The sequence below is a fragment of the Lactuca saligna genome, chromosome 1, assembly GCF_052625555.1.
Source record: "Lactuca saligna cultivar CGN05327 chromosome 1, ASM5262555v1, whole genome shotgun sequence".
In the NCBI taxonomy this organism is placed as follows: Eukaryota; Viridiplantae; Streptophyta; class Magnoliopsida; order Asterales; family Asteraceae; genus Lactuca; species Lactuca saligna.
In genome coordinates this window covers 9,536,734-9,545,669 of record NC_136417.1, presented here as the reverse complement: position 1 = coordinate 9,545,669, position 8,936 = coordinate 9,536,734, and positions in this window count along the sequence as shown.

Sequence of the window (8,936 nt, the reverse complement as noted above, 5' to 3'; positions counted from 1 at the left end):
TGTATCTCCTGGTATTTTCACATGTGGTATGGGTCACATATACGACTAGCGCCTTTAGTTGTGTTTAATATAATTCTTTTGTTATTTTCTAATAATCATAATTTGTTAAATAATCACATGGGTTTATTTTTAACATAACTCTTTTGTTATATTTTAATAATCATGATTTGTTAAATAAATAAGTAGAGTTTTTCCTTTTTCCCGGCTACCTTCCGCTTTTAGGCCGTGGCTTTTTTTAATGAAATTGGGTCGTTTCCAAAAAAAAAATGATTTGTTAAATAATCACATGGTTTTGCTTACTATAATAAATCGCAATCATGTATACATTAAATTAAGTAGGAAATGAGGTGTACATATTACCTCGGAATCAACCAAGTATGTTCTTCAGCTTTTTGCTAAATTAATTCAAATGAGTTACTACTCATAAAACGATTGGAACTTTGGTGTTATATCCTACATGGGAGTTGTCGAATGAAGCCTATAGTAAAATGTCATATAATTAGCCCTGTCGAAAATACCCGATATCCGAATTACCCGCCCGATTTTTTCGGGTATCGGGTAAATCGGGTCGGGTAAATCGGATATCGGGTAAATTTTTCCGGGTAATCGGGTTACCCGATTTTTTCGGGTCGGGTAAAGGGTACATTTTTTGGGTTTCGGGTATACCCGAATTACCCAAATTATTTTAAAAATTCATTTTTTTTGTAGAGCTTGTACTATATAATAGGTATTTCATCACACTTAAACTAATATCATTATTATAAAACATAAATATATTTATTATGACAATACGACACTAACAATATTAAAAGTAATTTTTATATATCATCACGTTTTTTAAAACTTAACTAAAAAACTTATTATTTTGACGAAACTTATTATTTTGACGAAACTTTAGAACATGACAAAACTTATGACTACATTTATCTTAAACATTTTAAACTTTTAAATTAAGATCTTTAAGTATTTGTTTTTTTAACATCTTATTAGATTAGATTAAGTCGTTAAAAAAATACTTGATATCTCATGTATTATTGAGTAGAAAATCTTAATGTTCAAAGCTTGAGTAACTTCGTTTATGACTCGTTTGTTTATATAAACAAGACTAATAAAGCACGACGTATTTATTTCATTAAGTTTATTTTTAGGTGAAATTCAAAAAAAAAATTCATATATTTCGGGTAATACCCGAATTACCCAAACCCGACCCGATACCCGAATTACCCAAACCCGAATTACCCGAATTTAGTTTGGGTATGGTAATGGGTAATTTTTCTAACATGAAAAACTCGAATTATCCGACCCGAATTACCCGAAACCCGAAAAAATTACCCGTTCAACACCCCTACATATAATAATCTTACCTTACCTTGTTTGCAAAGTAAACTTTAGAAAATGTATTATTTTGATGAAACTATAGTTGTCAAAATCACGATTCTGATCGTAAGATTGTACAATCCTAAATATGAAGAACGAGCCGCATCATAAATAAATCGTATTTGGGATAGAATTGCAGGTAGGATCGGAATCCGATCTAATCCTACCTTCCCTTGTTATTTTATTTTATTTTATTATTTTTTTAAATGAATTTTTTTATCACTTTATGTTTTTTACTTTTTACCAATTTACCGTTTGTCATTTTATGTTGTAACATATGATTAATATTTTGAAGTTTTTATAATTTTTGAATGAAAAATAAAATGTTTGAAATATTTTTCATGTTTTAAAATTATAAATTAAAATTATGTTTTATTTTGTGGGATCTTAGGATCTCAATCTCGATCTTAGAAACTCAAAAACGAGATCATATGTAAGATCCTGATTTTAACAACCTTGGATGAAACTATTTGAAGATTAACCCAACTACAAAAACTTTTCATTCGACAATTAGACAAAAACATTTGGTGATTTAAGGGATGTTTGGCAAATCAGTTTATTAGCTTATTACTAGTTTCACATAGCTTTATGTTTAAAAAGTGTTTTGATAAAGATAACACAATGACGACAAGTCGTTAATAACTTAATTTTTCATAAGTTAACTCCTCTTACTTATAAGTTTATAAGCTAATAAGTTATTAAGAACGATAATTTTTCTTTTCTTGCCAAACACCCTATTTAAAACATTGAGTTTTTTAAAGAAGGTTCTTTAGTATGTGGGGCCAGATGGGCCTATTGGTCAAAACGGCCATCCTTGGTATTTCTAGAAAGTAGAAACCTACTCGGTATTTACCATAAGTTTGTGTCTCAAAAACGGATTTTACTTAAAATAATTAAAGGGGTAATATTGAAAATTGAAACCTAACCGGATAAAGCTATTTGACTTTCAAACCTCAGGAGTCAGGTCATCCATCCAGACATTTCCTAGATCGTCGGCGTGCGCATCCTAAAGTTGAGATGCTAACAAGCGCACACAAACCCACTCTCTATATATATGACATGAACATGATCTATTGCAAGTATACATAAAATCTTCATCAACATATTTTCTTTCGGAATTGACGTTCCAAATCAAAAAACAAAAGTCGACATGGTGCTAGACAACAGTTATAATTCATGGGCCGATCAGTGGGATACAAGATCAGAGAACGTGAATCCCACAAGCAAGAAGAACAGCACAGTGAAAGAAAAGGTCGGTGATGGCTTAGGCAAGACAAAAGCGGTGGCTTTAACTGGGATGAAAAAGGTTAAACAAGGAACAAGTATTGGGTTTCATTGGATCAAAGAGAAGTACAACAAATCTGCTAATAAACGTTGATGATTGATCCATCATATATAAGGATATCTTTGTATATCATCTTTGTATTATTCTGTACATCCATGTTTAAAGATTAGTGGTTTGATGAATTTGGCTTTGTTTCTATTCTTAGTCGAGTTTTAGTTCATTGTTTGATTGATTTAATAAAAAATATGCATTTGTGTTGCTATAAATGTTTTTGTAAATCAAAATAGGGTATTTTTATAAACTTTCACCAAAGTATATGAAAATTTTGTCGTTCATTCTGGATCTTGTTGATCAGGTAATTGGTGTTATATTATATGATCAGGTAATTAGAGTTAATCTCGTTGTGAATTCAGTATTCACCATCAACAAACTTTTGGTCATATATTGTATCATATCAAATATATATAATTAAAGACTTAATATATAATTTAAACCTTGACATGAACGTTCTTCGCAATATACAAGAAATATAGCATTTACATATTACATCAGTGTGTCAGTGTTATATATATATATATATATATATATATATATATATATATATATATATATATATATATATATATATATATATATATATATATATATATATATATATATATATATATATAGTTTCTATTTCTATTTTGAAGAATATAACTCTAAAACGGCCGTCGAATAATACAATACATGTTATATTTAAATGGAAATTTAATAATGTGCGTTCCTAGCTCTTTCATGTAATTTGATATACAAAAAGTATGATGGGGAAAGGTCAGGAAGGTTCTAGATCACATGGGAATATAGAAATTGAGCAGTTTATATTGGAAAATAACAAAAAAAGGTAGCAAGGAATTGTGGACGTAGGTAATGAAGAATAGGCGGCCCAATTACCGCGCACGACCATCTTCTAGAAGCAAAAGTCCAGCTGCCAAGACATAGAGACAACGTGATTATAGAAACAAAAAATGTTTTCTTTTATCAAAAGAAAATTATAAAATTATTCATATAATAAATATAAATAATATTTATATTCTACATCAATAAATTGAACTTATGATATTTTATGACGCCACAGTTTAAAGCGGTTTTCTATTGTAGTGTATATCCATCAAATTAAATGTTTGTCTCAATTCGTCTAAAGTTTCGTTTTCAAAATACGATCCGGATAAATAAAAGATCTCTAGATCATGGGGTGGCACGTGTTTTTTTTAATCAGTAGTGTAATAGGAATAATATGTAGGTTTTGTGGCTTTAGCCGGATTGATTTGGTTTTATCAAACGGCGAATGTCTGTGTGTTATACAGAAATATCTAGTTGAAATCTTTATAAATATATGTTTTTTTTAAATATAATAATTACATTGTTGTTAAATTTGATATAATAATTCGTATATTAAATTGATATATTATATTAATTATTTTGAATTATATGAGAATATATACATCTATTATAATTGCATTATTTCAACCATTTAAATAATTTTTACCTGCGAGTTACTCAAATAAATTTAAATATAATATATAGTTTAATGTTACTTATACCTGTTACTGTTAATTAATTTTTTTAAATTTATTTGTTTAACGTTTTAATTTCTGTCATTATAATTATTTAAAACATCAAACATTCTTTTTTGATTTTAAATGTAACAATATAATCATTTATATAGAGTTATTTTGAACTATTGTTATTTTAAGGTACTTATTTAAAAATCTTTAACGATTATAAAAATATAATTTACGAAATATTTTAGTTAAATTGAGATTATAGTTTAGTTTTTGCATTTAGAATTATAATTTATCACTTTTAATTATTCATAAAATATTCATTGAGTTTTTTAAGTGAAATTAAATTTATATTTAAGTTGATACTGTAATATTATACTTATAATAACAATTTAAGTATTTTGTCCAAACTATTCAAAATTGTAGCTCTAAACTGATAATTGTTTACATATAACAACATATTAAATCTAATAAATTAAGAATGATATGTTAAAAGTTAAGGATATAATTTTATAAGTAGAAATAAATATATTATTTAATATTTAAATTTAGTTTATTTATGATTACACTTTAAGTTTGCTATTTAGTTAACCTTATTATCCAACTTATAATCATTATTAGAAAGACACTACAGTTTATCATGTTTAACTATTTACGAAATATTCTTTGGATTGTTTAAATTAAACAAAAACTTATATTTAAGTTGATCATGTAATGTTATATTCAAATTTATAATTTAAGTATTTTATATAAATTGTTCAAAAGTTATAGCTTTAAAATGATAATGATTTACATCTAACAATATATTTAAACTAACAAATTAAGTATAATATGTTAAAAGTTACAAAACATAACTTTATAAGTATTATTTTAATATTGAAATTTAGTTTATATATGATTACATTTTAGGTTTATATTTATTTAATCTTATTAACAAACTTATAATCATTATTATAAAGAAATTGAAAAGATATAGGAGTTTCAAATGAATATGGTGAAAGCAAAAATTCATGAGAATTTCAAATATATTTTTAAAATGTTGAAAGATATATGTTTAAAATGGTTATGTTATTGACATTAACTTTGACATAATGTTTTGAATAACACTATTCATTGACATCAACCCACATTCCTTATTGATAAAATTAAATATAATTATCTATTTAATATACTTTTAACAATTGTTATGATTGATTAATTTAAATTTTTACTTATGCGATTATTTTCTAATTTAAATAATAATGTTCATTTAAAATACAATTTATTTGTTGTTAACGTTACACAATTTATAAATTGAAGTTATTATCATTTAAAATTATTGTTCTTTAGTTTTAAACCACTTATTATTATTAATAAGTTAAAGAAGACTTTTAAGAAACACTTAATATTATTATTAAAATGTGAAACATGTACTAAATAATAAACTGATAAGATAGACAATTTGCATTTCAAAAGAGACTTGCATAGATAATATGACATATCCATGATTTTTATAATTTGATTTTATTATTTATAATTATGGTCCATTAGTTTTAAAATCACTTATTATTATTAATAAACAAAAGAAAACTTTTAAAAGCCACTTATTATTATAATTAAAATGTTAAAAATATATTAAAATATAAAGTGATAAGATAGACAATTTGCATTTTAAAAGAGGCTTACATGGATACTATGGATAATATTGCATATTCGTGATTTTTAATTAATTATTACTTTGAAGAAACACAATCATACAAACATATATATATATATATATATATATATATATATATATATATATATATATATATATATATATATATATATGGAATATTTAATTAAATATTATTTATACCACTTTCCATAGCATATGATCCATAACATAAATCTAATCTAAGGCTATCTCCAATGGTAGTTTAATGAAGAGTTGAATGGGGAGTTTAATCCCATTAAACTCAAAATCCCCATTGTGGATTAATGACATGACACTCAATAAAATGGGGAGTTCAATCCCCATTGAACTCCACACTCTCTCTCCTCACACACACATACATAAATGATGTGGCAATCCATTAAATTGTATTGAGTTTAATGGAGTGTAGAGTTTAATAGATAAAATTATATTGTGAGTGGCATGTATATATGTGGCAATCCATTGAACTCATTTGAGTTCAATGCATTGAAGATGGCCTAATTTACATTAAAGTTTCAACAACAACAATGATTGTCTTAAAAGAATACTTAAACCAAGAAAACTATTATAAATAAATAAATAAATAAATTAGTATATAATAAACTTACAAAGTAAAAACATTAACATAATAATATGGCTCAAAAAATGATCCAAAGCCCTCAAACAAACACAAAAGCTTTAAACTTATTTTCTTTGTGAATTTTGAATGTGATTTGTATGTGTCTACTCAAAGAGAATGAGATTTTTATAGTAGACTATTTATTAATTGTTTATTAATCATGTTATATAAGTTATAAAACCTTTCATGATGTGTGATTAATTACTTTGAAAGTGAAAATATATGAAGGGTTTCAAATGCATGAGATGACAGGAAAAATATCTCTTTTATAAGTATAGTATGATAGATATCTCAATTACAAAATACCTTATAGGAATATCTAAATTATGTTTTATTGGTTCTTTGTCCACAAAACATTTCTAAAAGTATCTTAAAATAAAAAATAAAAAGAAATATTTATACATTGTTTCTATCACGTCACAAAACTATCATGTCTACATATCAAGTACTTAACACTAAAAAATTTCAATATTTCACAACCTCTAAAACAAGTAAAACATTGTTTAAAATTATACAAGTCAACTCTAGTATTAATGTGAGACTAGCCAACTAGATAGTGGTTTTGCCTTTTATATTTGTGGTTTTGAGTTTTATTTCGGACGTTAGCAAATTCTGATAATTTAGTGATACTAACTTTTAACCATTAACCAACTATTTAAGAAAAAAAAAATATAAATACTTGAATCCCAACACAACCTAATCCATTGTCACTTAGATTTAAAATGGTTTTTTTAGAAACAAACAACCAAATAGCATGTCGGTATCATTAATTAGAAAAGTTTTGGTTGTTCCAAATTTTGACTGTTATTTTAAGTACAAACCATTGAAGCTCTTCGATATGGACACCATACAATCATCTTTAACCCATATGACTTTAAATGAGATTGGAAATCAGCATAACGAATTATCATATATTGACATCTGGAACTTCTAATCACAAATCATACCATGGAACTCCAATTTTAACCATTTCATTTGAATAAGCATTCAAACCATCAAAAACCAAATCATCTTTCAATTTTCATTGGTGAACATCAATTCCATAGCTTCTTCGACTACGAAATTACATCAACCATTTCGAATTGATGATTGGAATGTATCACTTCGAATAAACTTTCAAAGTCATCAATTATATTTTTTATCTTGACCAATCAAAACCAATTATTGACTCATGTATCGACCCATCAATGGTGGTAAAAATCTTGAAATCAATGAATCAAAATTGAAAAAATAGAAACATGAATCATAGATAAAATATGCATAGAAATCTATCAGAAAACTATTATAGACACTGATTACGAAGATCGATTATACTGTAAAACTTCACCAACATCAGGGGCAAAGTCATAATTAACCAACGTTGGAACCACGAGATTTTAGGAACCCTGACGGAGACCATGATACTGGAATTGGGGTTGTTGTTAGGTGGGGATTTTAAATCTAGGAGAGATGGTTCCAAAGTTGTTAGAGTTGAGCCGTTTAATTCTACAAAAAAAATAGTAATAAAAACAACAGCAACAACAAACGAATGGGGTGGTGTTGAAGCTTCCAAAAGGAATCATGCGAGCTCGTTGTAAAGGTGCTTCGGAGATAATATTAGCTGCGTGTGAGAATATGATTGACCGAAATGACGAAGTTGTCCATCTTGATGAGGTATCGGTTAACAATCTCATGGGTATAATTGAGAAATATGCGGGTGAAGCTCTTCGAATATAATAATTATGTGAACTAGAAGCATTATTTCCAAAAGTCAAACTGAAAAGTCAAAGATAGTTCCTGGAGTCGAAGTTATATTGTTAATAGAAAAATCAAAATTTATACTTCGAAGGGAGGTCCTTAGAGTTTTTGAAATATGATAGTTTTGGTCATCTAATTTAAACTATAGATAGTAAGCGACAAACTACAAAAGAAATTTAGACCATATGGATCATTCGTGTAATTTCGAGTAACTGGTTAACAGATGAATGGATAAAGACTAATGATAATAGTTTAACTGACATGTATAGTAAAAGACTAAAAGTTAGATAACCTATTGCAGAAAAAAAAATCTGGTCAAGTCGGACAAAACACTTTATTTATGAATAACAACTTTCTATCGGTACCAAAAATTCTAAAAACAATATAACATAACCATATAAATATAAAATAAACTAAACAGCAGTATTTATACTCATCTATAAACCAACTTCACCATCTAATTTAATAATGAGGATTGAGGAAAATGCGTCAGCCCTTCATCCAGTTGATCAATTGTCTACTAATGTCTAATTATATAAAAAAAAACCGCAAAACGTGGCATGCTTAAAAAAGTAGTTAAACGAAACGGAGAAAGGGCAATACCGTCATTTTCAAATGTCAAAAATTTTGACTTCAAACACGAGCCATCCACACGTTTAACCCATAGAAATCTAGAATATAAAAAGATAGCCACCTAAA